A 17,445-nucleotide genomic window follows, 5' to 3' on the forward strand; every position below is an offset into this window, starting at 1 on the left:
TGGTTGGTGTGCACAGTGACCTGTGTGTATGTCTGCAAGGTGTATGTAGCTCTACCTAGGAGGTATCCGTCTCCAAACTCCCCACGTTCCAGGCGTTGGTGTATCCCACTATGCCTAAAAATGTAGGAGTCATGAGTACTGCCTGGAAACTTAGCTACAATGTCAGTGATGACATAATGGGCGTCACAAACAACCTGAATATTTAGTGAGTGGGTACACTTTCTGTTGAGGAAAAGATGTTCCAGGTTTCCAGGGGGGCATATTTGAATATGTGTCCCATCTACACATCCTATGACATGGGGAAAGTTGGCAATGCAGTAAAAGTCCAGCTTGGTGCTGTTTATTTCTGCCTCATTCCTTGGTAGGTATATGAAGTGAGACATGTGTGTGAGCAAGGCATCTAGGAAGGCCCTGAGGAACCTTGACACTGCACTTTGGGATACCCCACCTGCCACAGCAATGACCCCCTGATAGCTCCCTGAGGCCAAGAGGTGAAGTGAGCATAGCACTTGCACATGCGTAGGGATGGCGCAGCCACGCAGAGTCTGGTGTTCTAGCTGTGGTTTAAGTAAATCAATTAATTCTAGTATGGCAGCGCTGCTAAGGTGATATTTGTCATAGATCTCATCCTCAGTTTGCTGAAAAAGGGTCTGCCTTGTTCGATAAATCTTCTCCTGTCTGTGGCCCCTCCTCCTCCTCTGCTGGGCTGCGTGGACTCTCCTCCTCACTGCTATCAGATATATCTCCACCATCTTGAGTAACCCAGATGGCTTCTGGGTCTCCTTTTATACTTTGGTACTGGTTACCACCTGCTCTGAGTTAGTGGTAAATTGCAAGTGCAAACTGGGCTTTTTGCGACTAGTCGCAATTTGCGAGTTGCTATTGCATATGGTTTGCGACTCGCAAATTGCGACTTGCAATTTGCGGGTCGCAAAATGGGGTCGCAATTTTTGCGAGTCGCAAACGGCTCACATCGCTTTTTGCAAGTCGGAAATGGGGTTTTTGCATCCATTTCCGATTTTGCACAGTCGCAAATAGTGATTCGGGCCTTGCGAAAACTTTGCTACATCTGGCCCTTATTGCCTAAACGTCAGTCTGTGGCATGACCGAGGGCCACATTAATCGCAGCAGGGTAGCAGTCAGGGGCGGGGAGGTGTAAAGTGTGCGCAGGGAAGTGACACACGTACATCTCGTGGTTGAATTGCACCCAGGATCAATTCCAGATTCTCCACTTGACTAAATTTCGTGATTCTAGGCAATTGTTTTATTTCACTTTGCTTCTTTTTTCTTCATTATTACATATAAGAGATCCCCAAAATATATGACTTCAGGATGTGCCTTGTACAAATCTTTCTCTTGGGTGTGAGTTAATAAACTATGTTGTCCATATAAAATAGTAACACAGGCCAGCTAGAGGGTGCACATACCAACGGACTTGCCTCTTAGTTCACTTTTGGCATTGTTGTCAGGGATGGGGGAGGCATGAATCTTTTTAAATTCATGTTTGAAAACAATCACTTTAAAAAAAAAAACACTTTCAAAGCACTGATTTACATTTGATGTACTAAGGTAAAACTAATTTTCATGTTAATAAAATACACTTTTTTGAACTTTGAAAGGACTTTAACACATTTTACACATTTGTTGCAAGAACGCTCGCAAGATGAAGGTGTTCTTAAATTTAAACATGTGGTACAGAACACCAGTGCATCTTTTTTTTTACTTCAGTTCACATGTAAATAAATGCTTCCAATGTATTTAATGTCTTTAAGAACATTAGAGCTTTGTAAACAACAGCCTAGTGCTGCTGTTCAACTGAAGGTTGCATGTGAAGGTCAGGAGGGCCACATGAGGCCCCGGCCTGTACTTTGAGTATCACTGACCTTATTGTATCCTAGCCATAGTCTTAAGGCCTGCCGCTTCTAAATCCTGTTCCTTTCTCCAAAGGGAAACAAATAAAGGAGCAGTCCAAGAAGCATGCCTAATGATCCAAGAGGGTTAAAAAAAAAACTAGAGTTTCGGGAAAAAAAACATCCTAAATACAAACATACAAAATGGGAACAGTAAGTTAAAAAAAGAAGAGGAACACTTGCAAAGTCCAAGTCAAAGTTGATGTTTAATCCTGACATCCTGAAGTCTAAACTGGTTTGTTGCAATAACATTAATGTGATTGCTCTCGTGGGAGGCTCGCAAGATCGCACAGTTATACATTTTGTTCTAATGTGTTGTACGGAGTTCTTTTTTACCTGGTCAGATATTATTGAATAATAAAAATAAAGTCAGTGCAGTATGTAGATTGATTAAATAATTTGTTTAGAAATGTACAGCTCTCGCGAGACGATCACAGGAGCAGAACACATAATCCCCTGCATGGACTATGAGTGGGCCGTACTTCCTATCTGGCTCTCATGATCTGCTTATGAGATTGTACATTTGCAATTAAGTTCATAACAGTGTGTTTTTGTTGTTTTGAAGAAAGTAGGAAATGAGAAGTGTTGTTTAAAGTAGAAAAAACATTTGATTTATTGTTGCATTTGACATATTAAAAAAAAGTTATCAATTTTTTACACTCTTGCAGGCCTCTCACAAGGGTCCCATGAGATGTCCGGGAGAAAAAAGACATCCCAAGGAAGGATTGTGATTGATTCATTTTGATGCCATTATTTAGCAAAGAAAGCTTCCCTCCCTGTTGCATCATTTGCCTATTTGTTTTTTCTGTGATTACACCTTTTGGCTACCTCTCTGACTTGCTATGATTTTCTGTGATCAGAATGTCATCATCTGATTCAGATGAGAACCTTACTCCTATTCATGCAAATGAGCCACCTCAGCCACCCAGGGAGCCCTTGGTCTGGCAATTTTGTTCAGATGAGGTCTGGTGTGAAGAAAGTGTCTGCCAAATATGTCTTTTGTAACATATGCAAAAAAGAGTTCAGCAGAGGCAACCAGAACAAGCAATATTCCATTAGTACCACTAGGATGTGGTGTCATTTGAGAGCTATGCACCCTGAACACCTTGCTCTGACTGAGTTAGCCCGTGCTACAGAGCTTGATATGTCCTCAGGGTCGTCTGCATCTTTTAAACCTTGTGACTGTGTGCCTGCCCAGGTACTCACCGCACAAGCAGATAACAACCCTGCATATCTGAGCAAAGCTCTTTTTTGTTTCTTATGAAAGAAGATCATTTTTAATTCTGAGAGAACCAGGGTTGCACGGACGGGACAGACTTGTACAGAATCATAAATGGCCACCTAGGCAGTAGTTTTTTTCTAACATTCTTTTCCTGCATTTTTCTCCTCTTGTTTTGAAAGAGATGTTCTTTTTGTACTCCTACTTTCTTGTTTTTGTTCCAAACCTTTTTTGAAAAAATACAAAAAAGTAAAAAAAATTAAAAAAACACAAAAAATACAGTTGTTCAAAATGTTAATTGAAAAAGCTCTTTTCAGAGCTACCCTACACTTTTATTATCTATGTTGTTTGTTTATACTATGGATGGCTCTTCGAGACCCTCCTCTCACGATAGTCAAGCTCACAGTCCTCCACATCCCCTGTGAGGGGGCAGTGTTTCCTTGTTTGCATTCACAAGTGTCTCACAGAACCATACATTTATAATGGAATTTGCATTTTCACTGAACATATCCTGTTATAATAGGTATAATTTATATACTCCAGATATTCGCTACCCCTTTTTTTAATATGATCTAGCGAGACTCTCACAAGATCATAAAGTGTTTTTAAGTTATATAATGTACACTCTCCTTCATTACAGTACTTGCAACTTTTACTTCCTTCTCCTAGGAGTTTAGGAAAAAGTTACCACTCCAGTCCCATTTGTCTGCAGTATGGCAGCAGTATATAGTGGAGAGTGAGGAGAGCTTCAAAAGCACTTCATCACATAATAATCACTTTACATAATAGGCTATAATAGGGACTGGCCTTTCCACCGAACCTCTCCCCAGCACAATAAGGATGTGCAATACAGTGTGGGGTAGGGCAGGCCTCTATGCTGAGTACTTTCTCTTGGATTAAGACTGTGTACACTAGTGTGTAAGAAGAAACTGGCTTCCGCGTTGAGACCTCGCTCAGATCACAGGTGTGCATAGTAGGGTTTGGGGAGGCACTGGCCTCTCTGCTGAGAGCTCTCTCTCTCTCTCTCTCTTAGATGATGGGTGCATGTAGTAAGATGTGGGGAGGGACTATCATTAAATGTTTCTCTTGGATGATGGATATGCGAAGCAGGGTGTTGGTAGGGACTGGCCTCTCTGTTGAGACATCTCCTTTGAATGACAGATGTACAACTATGGTGCAGAGAGAAATTAAGCTTTATATAGAGACTTTGCTCTTGGATGATAAGCACATAGGCTAAGGTGTAGATAGACTGCAGGGTCAGTTCAGACATCTCCCTAGAGAAACACTTGTGCAAAATAGGCTGTGGGTATAAACTGTTCTATCTGCTTCTACCTCTGTTTATGATAATGAGTGTCATTAATAGAGTATAACATGGAGTATCCTCTCTGTTGACAACTGTGTCTTGGAAAACCAGTCTGCATATATGAATGTAAGGACACACTCACCCCTCTCTCTCAGACACCTCCTTATGGGGACAGGCATGTGTAGTAAGGTGAACACAGAGACAGACCTCTACGTTGAAACTTATCTCCGGAGCATATATGCTAAGATATGCAAAAGAACTGCCATCTCCACCAGCTGACAGCAGTGCATAGTATGATATGAGGATGAATTCACCACTATGCTAAAACCTCTATCTTGTATACAAATCTTTATGCTACAAAGGGAAGAAGGAGTAATCTCTCTAAAGTACCTTATACATAGATAATCAAGCAGCATAGTTACAGTTCTTGAATATGGAACTTCCACTTTAAGTCAACATTGCAAGACTGTAATAACATTATCATCTTTCAAAGCTTTCAAGGAAAGAAATCAGTAGTAACTTTAAACATTTTATTGACGAAAAAAAATTAACAAAATTACAAACAATAAAAACTACATTAAAAAACTGTAAAACAAACAAAACAACAAATGTAACTAATCTATATATTTTTTCCTTACTCTGGCACCAACACCTCCTCCCCTTTTGCTTCATTTGCCTCCTGGATTTTGATGCACATAGCTCTTCTTTTCCTTTGCTTCAGCCACACTAGCCTGACAAACAATATTTGCTTAATAGTCTTTTCTGGCAGGCCAGGTGGAAAAAGAGTCACTTGAAATAAAAAAAATGCACAAAAAGGAATTCAGTTGGGAAATTAGAAACAATCAGTGTGTTACACCATTGTAGGAATCTACACCTGTTCAAGCAGCTAACAACCTCCCTTTTCTAAATAAAGCATTTTCTTTATTCTTAAAGTAAGCAGATCATTTTGTCATCAATAACAAGTAGGGATAAACAGAACACATTTTTTCAAGGGTACAAATGTTTCCGCAGCAGTACGCAGTAACAACAACATTAGTTGTTCATTTATTTTTTCCTAGCTTTCCACACAGTTACTTTTCTCTCTTTTTTCCACAGTGAAAAGTTTTGTTTTTCTCCTCCACCTGTTTTGTGACATGGTACTTCTGTTTTAAAAACTTCTGTTTTCCATTTTCCACCTAAAAAAGACAAGAAAGCGAAAAAATGTAAAGTTACATACTGATCATTAATTGATAACAGTGATGCATCAACATATACTCTAAAGTATTTTTACATTTTGACTCACAATCACATAGTTATATGTACCCTACCACTATCTTCATATTCCTTTCTCGTGAAGAATGCAAAATTTTCACCCAGTGCATTTTTTCACAATTAAGTTATAATATGCCTTCAAGCATGGTTCCATAATCATTTGTAAAGTAAGACATTCCTCTTTCAACACCTTTCCTAACGGCGAGCACAGTGTTTTACTCCCTAAATGGCAACATGTCCTCTTAAACATATCATAGGGTTAAAATATTTATGCAGTCAAGTTCATAAAATCCCTAGGCCTTGAATTAACAGATTGCAGATGCTTTGGTTTATAATTTCAGAAACACTGCATCTTGTACTTACAATTACATACAGAGTGAGCATTTCATTTTTGAATACAACATTCAATATTTGGTGATTTCTCTACACATACTAAAGTTATCCCTATCAAAACCTATATTAATAAACATGCACCTCCACAAACAGCTTTGGACTCTCTAAATACTGTATAAAAGCAATCTACAAAACAATAGTGCACTTATTGATACTTCTCAACAAAGTTCATAAAATATATTTCTTATTACCTGAACTTGGAGCAGTTTCTTATGCAAAGCTGAAGACTCCAGTCTGTCTCAGTTCCAAATTCAGTCACTTCTGCTGAGCCCAATTTCAACAGGTTTCCTTCTCCTCCAAATCACCAAGAACAGTCTGAGCTACCACTGGTTCTGCACCCAATCACATCACATCGTTTCTTTAACCATGCAATAAGAATTATAACTATTGTTTGGACCATGGCCCTTTTTGTTTTCAGTTCCCCCCATACAGTCTCCCAAAACTCTTGCTGGAGCATAAAACACCTTGTGGCAGACCCAGTCATTTTCCATGCAGGTCTCTCGAGAGGCTTGTGGGATTGTAAAGTACCTTCTGGCAGGATCAGTGATTTCCCCTCAGGTCTCACAAGCCTCTCACGAAATTGCATGTGTCCATGCAGTAAGCTTCACTCCCTGAAGTTTCTGAGCTTCTCTGACAAGAGATTTGTGGAAATGCAAAAAAATTGTAGGTAAATAGTAGCATATAGGTTTGAGTATTGTCTCCAGTAAGAGCTATCTCTTACATGACAGGTGTGTGTAGTAGGGTGTGGGGAGAGACTTGCCTCTCCACACAGACCTCTATCTCAGATGAAATGTATACATAGTAGTGTGTATGGAGTGGATGGCCTCTCCAGTGAGGCTCCTCTCTTGAATAATGGGTATGTGTAGTAGGGTGTGAGGAGAGATTGTCTTTCTTAGATGATGGGTTTTGGGTTTGGGTAGTCGGGTGTATGGAGGAAGACTGCCTCTCTAATAAGTTGTCTCTCTCTCTGATGATGGGTGTACGTATTGGGGTGTGTACATATATTTCTATAAGACCTCTGTCTCAGGTAATGGCTGTTCTTAGTATGGTGTGTACATGGACTGCCCTCTCCTTCTAGACCTCTCTCTCAGAGAACGGGTGTGTGTAGTATGGTATGTGGAAAAAGACTGGCCTCTCCAGTGAGACCTCTGTCTCAGATGATGGGCCCACGTAGTAGGGTGTATACATGTAATAGCCTTTTCTGTCAGGCCTCTGTCTCAGATGATGGCTGGCTGAACATAGCATAATGTGTACATGGACTATCCTATCCTGTCAGACCTCTTTCAAATGAAAAGTGTGCGTATTAACCTGTGTACATGGAAGACCTCTTCTGTCACAACTGTCACAACAAGTGTGCATAGTGGGGTTTGTGGAGAGAGTTTCCCAGAGGGACTCCCCCAGAGCAAAAAAGCATTATTTTAACATTTTTATCTGGAGTCGCGGTGGATCTGCGGATCCGCCGAAAATTTAAAAAAATACAAAAATAACAAGTGCGGGCTCCCACTCTTGTTCAAATGAAGCCCCTGGGTGGGCCAGGTCCTGGGGGTGTTGAAATTTTGAATGTGGGAGGGCCACCTAGCCCCCCCCGCAGCCCCGGGGACTGCCACCTACCTTTGGCTAATGTGTAATGAAAGGCAGGGGGCCAACTGGCCCCCACGCAGCGGTGGGGACCACCACCTCTCCGGGGATAATTTCCAATTAAATGTGGCACCTCTGCAGCCCTCAGGACTGCCACCTCCCCGGGAGTAATATCGAATTAAGTATGTGGGGTCCATTCTGCCCCACTGCTTCCCCAGCGACCGCCACCTCCTCAGGGCTAATATCCAATTAAATGTGAGGTCTGCCAGGCCCCCCCACACCCCTAGGGACTGCCACCTCTCTGGTGCTAATGTGTAATGAAATATGGGAGGGCCACAGACCACCTGCAGCCCAGCGGACCACCACCTCCCCGAGGCTAATGTACATTGAAATGGAGGGGGTGTCCCAGCCCCCCAAGCGCAGCCCCAGGGACTGACTCCATCCCGGGGCTAATATTCAATTAAGTGCGGGGGCACCCGGCCCCTCCGCAGCCCGGGGCTAATTTTAAATAAGAGAGGGTGTCCATTTTGGACCCCAGCGCCGGGGATCTCTACCTCCCCCAGGGCAAATTGAAATGTTGGTGGGGGCCACACAGCCCCCCTCAAAAAGCCAATATTGGCCCTGGGTACCACCACCCCCAGGGCCAACTCCTGCTCTGTCCCAGGGTACCCACTGCCAGAACATAGCTGTTGGCTGTGACTTGGCAGGAGCTTTGACAGCTCCCACCGGGTCATATAGTCCGGTTCCAGCAAGAGAAAGCTGTCAATCAGCTCTCACTTACTGGAACTGGAGGTTTCCTGTGTTTCCCTGGCTGCAGAGAACAAGGCAGGAGAGAAAGGAAATAATTGCTCTCACAGATAGGGAGCTGCGTGTTCAGCAGCTCCCTGTCTGTAACAGCAATGCCTGCTCTCCTAGCAGGTGGGGAGCCAGCTGGGACCGTGGGGGTTTCATGCCCCCCTACAGTACCCAACGGTGGTGGCTGGGTGCCTTGGGGGCACCCAGGTTACATGGCCGAACCTGGGGAATGGGGGTCCCCCTCCCTGTCACGGTGCCCTTTCCTCGGGATCCGCACATTGCCGAACAAAAAGGCCCACCTCCCAGCGTCACCAACTCAGAGAGCTATTATAGCACAGAGTTATGATGAAGCCAGGTGGGGGGGGAGGGAATTAGGGTAGGGAACTGCAGGGAGAGAGATCTGAAAGGAAAAATGTAGAACAAATGTGCATATATTCATTCATAACAATGTAACTCGCCAATAGATTCTTGAATAAAGGCTTCTCCGTAATATCAGATTGAGATCCTTTATGAATTGGGCATAGCCCGTTCTTTGAATCATGAAATAAGAAGGCAAGAGCCTTGGACTATGAACATACTCTGATTAAACTAATGGGGTGTAGTAATAGAGGAATGCAAGGCGCTCTGGATACAATTCAGCCAAAGTGCACTACCTATGAGGCGCCCACACAAGGGAAAACACCCATCCCTTCAAGGTTTAGAATAAACCTAACAAATTATAGAAAAAAATATGAGGCACCCACACATTTTACAATTTCAACAATCAAGGTATATGTTAACACAATTGAGTATTGTTAAGGAAAACAAATCATTCAAATTTTAAAAAAATCCGCAACGTCCGGTCCAATCCAATGATTTATTGAGTAAAATCTTCAAATCAATCAGCAACTCATCCATGGAAATAAATTTCAAGCCAACACATGTTTCGTCATGGGAAATTCTTTCATCCCAAACGACTTCTTCAGGGCTAGAAATTGTAAGCAAATTGTTTGAGTTAGAAACCAAAATGCTCAAACTCCATAAATAAGTGTTATGTAGAATATCCCAAGTTAAAACCAAAAGTCTAGAACCCAAAACCAAGTGAGAGGAAAGAAATACTGTTGTATTAAGAATAAATACTCTAATCTTCACTGGGAGAAAATGAACCACAATGAAACCACAATATAAAACTAACCAGTCACCAAATAGAAGCCCTAATTTTCATAAGTTCACATAGTTGTGTAGTGTCAAATCATCACCATTATGTGTAAACACACACCTTTTTGTGTCACACTAGTTGAATTAGTATTGATGATAACCAATGAACAATAATGTCCTACATAGTTTATACGTGCACTATAAATAGTGGATTAATAGTGCTGATCCCATGATTGTGTCTAACAAACTCCACGTAGCTCATAGCAGTACCTTATGTCAACCGAAATCCAATGCAAACGGGTAATCCTGTCCGTCTACAACCGTTGCCAATAATATAACAAATCAATCAAAGTTGTCCAAATCTAATCAAAAAAAGGACACCAAATAAATATATAAATAAATTACTAAAGAACTATGCAACACAAATGTAATATGTCCACACTCCAACATGTGGCTCCTGAAATAACATCACATAAAATACCTTAAATTCATGGCCCAGTAGTATAAATGGTAATGCAAAGTTCATAGAATTTCTGTCCGTAAACTACAAAAAAGAGACAAATATTGAATATAAAAACTCCCTGATCACCAGAATTTCTAATTCAAATCTTTTTCTTTCCAGAACGTAAGAAAAACGCTAGGGGAAGCCCGTCATCCCCAGTCACTCACCAAATTTTAGGCTCATAAGTCGGAGAAAACGGTGTCTTCGTATTGGAACACCAAACTGCGAGTACGCTACTCGCGCTTATGACCCCGGAAGCTAATTAGACTTCAGGGGTCACCGTACGAGTTAATGCTGCAAACAGTAAAAACGGACAAATGTCCGCTGGCATAAAGATGGGACCAAAGGTTCCATGCAAAGTATAGGAAACCTAAATGTGATCGGTCCAGTTCGAGTAATCTTTTTTCGTGTACAAAGTAAAGAAACCACATAAATGCAAACGGTCAAATTCATAATCAGAAATATCCAAATAGTGACCCCCATTATTCAAGAAAATGTGGAAAACCCTACATGCAATCGGTCCGGATTGAGTAATCTTTTTTCATGAAAAAAGTGAAAAAACCAAACAACGCAATCGATCAAAATTTATAATCCCAAATATCCATATAGCGACCCCCATTGGTCAGAACAGAAGCTACATATTTTAATAATAACCGTAACTCATTAAAATCCTCAGCCCAGTATGTCTATCTAGAATTCTAACCTAATCAATATTCAGCATATGATGTTGAGATAAAATTCAAATATTCTTACAGGGGTTGTCCATTTTCCTAAATCCAAATTCTCAATTACAGATTCTTAAAGAAAGGAGCCAAACCTAAAAAGTCAGACAGATGACTAAATTAACCAATTCCAAATTTTTAACCCAAAGATATTATGGACCCTTCACATCCCCATTTTCGAAACTGCATAAATTTATGTTTGAGAATTTTGGTTGTTAACTCCAGTAATTATAAAAGTCTCCAAATCAACAGAGTAATAATATTACATCAAGTAAAACAACATCACATCAATATAAATTGAAATAAGTTTGACATATGAAGATACAACTTGTGCACAAGTATAAATCCAAATTTCAATCTCCCAAGAAGAACTCCAATTCTCTATCAGAGTTGAGACCCGATTCTACGGCCCTCAATCTCATAATCCATAATCCCTCTTTCTTTCATAAGTATAGTTCCCTATTGCCACCCCTCGGATCTCAAGGAACATGTTCAAGTCCAAAAAATTCAAAACTTTTGTGAGCTGATTGTGAATCACAAGCTACAATGTGTGCCACTATTGGATATCTGTGATGCTATTAATTGTGTTCGACCAATGACTTTGTGTTTCAGAACTGCGCATATTATTTGCTTAATGTTCACCAGTAGCACATTATATGCTTTGTTCAGTTTAGCTGCCTATTGGCTTTGATATGGCATTAGCCATTACTTTCTGTATTCAGTTTAGCTGCCTATTGGCTTTGACATTGCATTAGCCATTACATTCTGTACTCTGCCTATTGGCTTTGACATGCTGTATTCAGTTTAGCTGCCTATTGGCTTTGACATGGCATTAGCCATTACTTTCTGTATTCAGTTTAGCTGCCTATTGGCTTTGACATTGCATTAGCCATTACATTCTGTATTCTGCCTATTGGCTTTGACATGCTGTATTCAGTTTAGCTGCCTATTGGCTTTGACATGATATTAGACATTGTAGCTGAGAATCCAATCTGTATTCTTCCAAGCTGTGTTTTTCCACAAGATGAACCAAGCTGTTTTCTTCACACCAGACTAGACCTGTTAAGAGAGAGTACATTTGGTGTTTTCCTTTCTGCTCAGGCTTGGGAAGAGGAGAAGTCTAGGAGATCTGGCCAGTCTCCAAAGGCTTGCGTAGTTTTCCTGAGTCTGAGAGGAGGGGGCACGCTTTTGTAAGGATGACTCGGGGCTACAGTGAGTTAGATTCGAATCTGCTTGACTTCAGGCTGGAACTAGGCGCCAGTTGCCAGTCTCCCGTTTGGGTAGATAATCTCTTTCTCGCAGTTGACCGGAGTCATCAACTTGCAAACCCCAGAAAGATGATGCTGAGTATGTAGGCCCTGCCGCCTTGCTCAAATGGTGAAGAATTAGATGTTTTATGCTTTGCTTTGAATATAATCTGCTGTGTACATTGCAACTGAGAAGTACTGTGATATATTTTGTTTTACTACTTTTAGTCATTTGAACGTGTGCTTGAAGTCTATTAATTCGTCTCTCAAGAACTTGTGGGTGGGGAAGAATTAACAACAATAAAGGTCTTCTTTGAACTCAGAAGTGCATTCCAGAGAGGTTCTGTAAGCTCTGATACGAGATAAGTAGGAAGGCAGAACATTTTGGTACCAGAAGTGGGGCCGAATTATAGATTTCTACGTGCGCAATTTAAAAGTGTAATTGTTTTTTGTTGTTTGGAGAATTACAGAAGCATGGCAGACCATGTTTGAAAATGCATGTGTAGTTAAACTGCCTGATGGTGCTGTGAGAAACATGTTTTCTTTTTGTGATAAAGCATATTTAGAAAATGTGCCTTTTGTAAGCAATGATGTTCCTTTTGTTTTTGACAGAAGGGTTTGGATACTTTTATCTGCTTACAGAAAAATGCAGGAGAGATGTAGGCAGTTGGAACATGAAAATAAGAATTTACGTGAGTAGTTTAGCCAGAATACATTAATGCAATATAATGCTGAAAGTTATAAAACTGCTGTTTTAGAAGAATCTGTCTTTTCCCATTCCCGTAATGAGGGGGTTAAGACAGCTGTGAGCCAGTCTGAGCCTCCGTGTGAGCCAGGTTTTTTGGCAGTCGAAGTGCATTCCTTAGCTGATAACACAGAGAACAGAGCTCAGAATGTGATTTATGAGGTACCGTCGCAAAATGCACAAGTAAAACGAAAGATTTTAGAGTTTCTTACTGTTTGCACTAAGCAAGAGACACCGAGTTTCATTAGCTTGTTTGATTTTTGGAGACAGAATAGCCCTCATCTGAGTGAAATCCTAACACTTTGGTATATGGTCACTAGGAAAAATTATATGCAGCTGCGCGCTTGTGATTTGGCAAATGAAATAATTCAGACTTTAGGTTTCTGCGCAGTGCAAGAGGGAAACACGGATTTACATGTAAATCAGGAACAGGGGAAGAAAAGAGTTTCCTAGCTAGGATCATACACTCGATCTGGTACCGGCAAGACAGGGCTAGAGTACCACAGGTAAAAGAGTCACCAGTGAAATTGAGTGCACCATTTGAATTCGTGTCCACTGAGGATAAAAAGCATGTTTGTTTGACTAATGATTCATTGACTGAAATGTTGTTTTCTGGCACAGTAGAAGGAACAGCGTTGTACAATGTGTGTCAGATTTTAAAGCAAGAGCTGCTTGAGATGTGTCATTTTTACGCTGATTCTTGGTTCATTGCCAATGGTTTAGTCGTTTGGTTTTCCACATGGCTTGTACCTAACTGGTTCAATTCCCTTGCAGATGTTAATGAGAAAAATTCAGAGAGAGAAGTGTTCACCCAGAATTCTGACTTAGTGGGGATGGCTAAGTGGGTGCACCAGAAATGTGAACAGCTGGGAGAAAAAGCCACTTACAGGTGGGCAGAGATGAAAGAGATGCACATTCCCCTAGATTTGATAAAAACTGTGCAGCACGCACAAGAGCAATCTGTCCCACAAGCAGTCACAGAGAGAGGAAAGTTACCAGGACAGATATGGCAAATTGATCAGTTTTTAGGGGGAGTGATTGCTGCTGATTACCTAGAAAAAATCAAAATTATGCTGATAACTAGAAAATAATCTGATTTATTCATACAAATTGGAGACAGAATGGCCCAACTTGTCAAAAGTGCAGTGAATGGAGGTTTGGTAAAGAAGGAGTCTGCCCCAGCCCTTCTGACAGTGCAAAGAAAGGGAAGCTGTGGCGCAGTAGATAAAAACCTCAGTGCTGAGGTGTGGGTTGAAGCCCCAGATGACCCTCCAGAACCTGCAGAAATTATAATAAAGGGCCCCAAAAATGTCCTGCTGATTATAAAACAGGGAAAAGAGGAAGGGTACATTTCAAATGACAAATGTTATTTGCAAGAAAAGTCATACTTTTTTCTTTTGCAGATCCTACCACGTTTCGCCACTATCCCTGAGTGTGCTGTGTGGTCCCCCTTCGGGTGTGTGCGTGTGGGGTCGGGGAAGGGACCGAACCCCCAACCTGAACCTGACTGAGTAAAGTGCAAGCACCATGGATCCATTTTGCGCAAATGGCGCCTTCAGTTCAAGTTCAACTTGTTTGATTGCATTCTTCCACTGGAACTAAGCAACTTTAGCAGCTAACTGTCTGTGTTTTCATGTGGAACTCTGACTTTCACTTACCTTCCAGCAAACCTTTCAGGTGGATCGTGCACCTTTACATGAGTAAAACTCATGCTACATCCAATTGCTATTTTGGAGACACTATAATCTCATTCAGAGTATAAAAGTTTCAGTCTTTTCTGTGTCGATGTCTCTGATGTGAAAGGTTATGAGATCTATATGTTAATCCACTTCCATTGCTTTACAGTGATTGCTTTGATCATTCAAATCTGATTTGCTGATTATGGGTGTCATTACAACATTGGCGGTAAAAGGTGCTTACCGCCGTGCAGAAGACCGCCAATAAACCGCCGCGGCCACGGTAGACCGCCACAGCTATTATGACACACATCACGGAATCCGCTGAAATTCAGACACCCACACAATACCGCCACACCAAAGGTCAGCGATAAACTGGCGGAAACACATCCTCCACCTCCACGCCAACAGAAACACGCCCATGCTATTACGTGGACCCACGAATCCACGCGGCGGTCTTTCAACCGCGGTATTCCATTGGCGGTAGACACCGCCGCGCTCAAAATACACACACATCGCCAAAACACCGCCACATTGGACATTTCGAAATACACACACCTGATACACATACAAACACCACTCCCACACACATCACACACACCACCCCATGGCACGCCAAAGACACCCCCGCTTCTCCGAGGAGGAGCTCAGGGTCATGGTGGAGGAAATCATACGGGTAGAGCCACAGCTATTTGGCTCACAGGTACAGCACACATCAATAGCCAGGAAGATGGAGCTATGGCTCAGAATAGTCGACAGGGTCAACGCCGTGGGACAGCACCCAAGAAATAGGGAGGACATCAGGAAGAGGTGGAACGTCCTACGGGGGAAGGTGCGTTCCACGGTCTCCAGGCACAACATCGCAGTGCAGCGGACTGGCGGCGGACCCCCACCTCCTCCCCCACAACTAACAACATGGGAGGAGCAAGTCCTGACCTTCTTGCATCCTGAGGGCCTCGGAGGAGTCGGTGGAGGATGGGACACTGGTAAGTCAAATCTTAACTATCACATCCCCCACCCTACCTGCATGCTATCACACACACCCACCCTCACACCCTCCCCTATCACCCCAAATCCTCACTAATCTACCCATGACACCAACCACCCATCCCAACACCAAGCCCTGCATGACAAAACTAAGCATGGGCACCCCTCACTAAAGCATGCCCACTGCACATACCCAGAACACCCCCCCAACCATCACAACACAAGCCCCCACACAGGAATGCCTGCACATGGGGCACACAAACACCCACCCACTGCACACCATTACACACACACATGCAATAATCATGTTCTTATACCCCTGCAGGAACCCGAGGGAACGTCACCACACCAGAGGGTCCAGACAACACCACTCCACCCCCAGAAGAGGCCCACAGTGATGACAGCAGCTCTGCCCTACTGGATCCTGATGACCAGCCCGGACCATCGTGGGCATCAGGACAGTCGGTTCCACTTGCCCAGCCACAGCCCAACACCGAGCTGCCACCCTCTGATAACACCAGCACAGCACCCACCCAGCAGGCCCAAACCTCCCTACCCAGGACAGGTCAATCAGCGGTGTGTCCACCACTACAGGGCACCCAGGCTAACCCACCACCCCAACAACAACAGGGACCTGGGGGCAGTGGTAGTGGGCACACGGTCCAGGGGACGGAGGCACACGAACACAGGGGAACTGGGAGGGCTGCTGTGCGACAGAGGGAGGACAGGCCAAGGGAACCAACTCTCCATGAGGCCCTCTCCTCCATCATGGGAGCATACCACCACTCCCAGGAGACGATGGCCCCGGTCCTGGACAAGTTGCAGGAGACCCTGCGTCTGCAGGACGAACTGTATTTGGGGTTCAGGGAGGAGCTCAGGACCATCAGCTCCGCCCTGGGCACCATCGTAGGGGTGCTGACGGACATTCAAAAGACCTTGAGGGACACCGCGGCACTCCAAGGGGCCCCTGACACTAGCCAGGACGACGAACTGCCCACCACCTCCGCCGGCGCTAGTGGACAGGACGCCCCGCCACAGGACCAACACACCAGCACCCCATCCCCTGCAGATGGACAACCACCACGCAAGCGGGCCCAGAGATCCAGGAACAGGACAGAGCAAGATGGCAAGACCACCGCCAGGAAATAAGACCACCCTGATTGTCCCCCCACTGTCCCACTTTGTCACCCTGTCCAGATTGGAACTGCCCCAGCTCCACTTCCAAAGCCTAGATGGGCAGTGCACCTGTGAGACTAATAGACTGGACTCTGCCATGGACATTCCTCCACCATCACCCATCCCCATTTTACAACCTTCCTTGATTTTTTTAGCACTTAAATAAACACCCTTGAAAGCCAAAAAAATCTGGAGTCAGTCTATGATTTGGAACTTTGTATTATCAATTACAGTGTCATAATGGGTTACCCATTTTAAGGCTAACATACCAATGTCACAAATCACAAGCCCTTCAAGGATGCAAGCAGTTGACACGTAGGTAACCACACCTGTGAAACTGAAATGAAAGGGTACAACTCAATTAACAAATAGTGAGTGAAATGTAGGTACTGGATAGAGGTAGACGTGTGAAAGTTAATGTAATGTTAAACCAGAAAATGTTCTCACCTGTGTGTCGCTGGAAATATTGCTGTATGACTGACTCCCTGTTGTTGTTTTCTTCATCCTCAGCTTCATTCTCATCACTGTCCACTCGCTCCACAGGCTCCACAGCTGCCACAACACCGTCATCTGGATCATCCTCCTGCAGAAAAGGCACCTGGCGTCGCAATGCAAAATTATGGAACATGGAGCAGGCGATGATGATGTCGCACACCTTCTTCGGTGAGTAGAATAGGGATCCACCTGTCATATGGAGGCACCTGAACCTGGCCTTAAGAAGGCCGAAGGTGCGTTCGATAACCCTCCTACTCCGCCCATGGGCATCATTGTACCGTTCCTCTGCCCTAGTCCTGGGATTCCTCA

This window comes from Pleurodeles waltl, chromosome 7, assembly GCF_031143425.1.
Source record: "Pleurodeles waltl isolate 20211129_DDA chromosome 7, aPleWal1.hap1.20221129, whole genome shotgun sequence".
NCBI lineage: Eukaryota > Metazoa > Chordata > Amphibia > Caudata > Salamandridae > Pleurodeles > Pleurodeles waltl.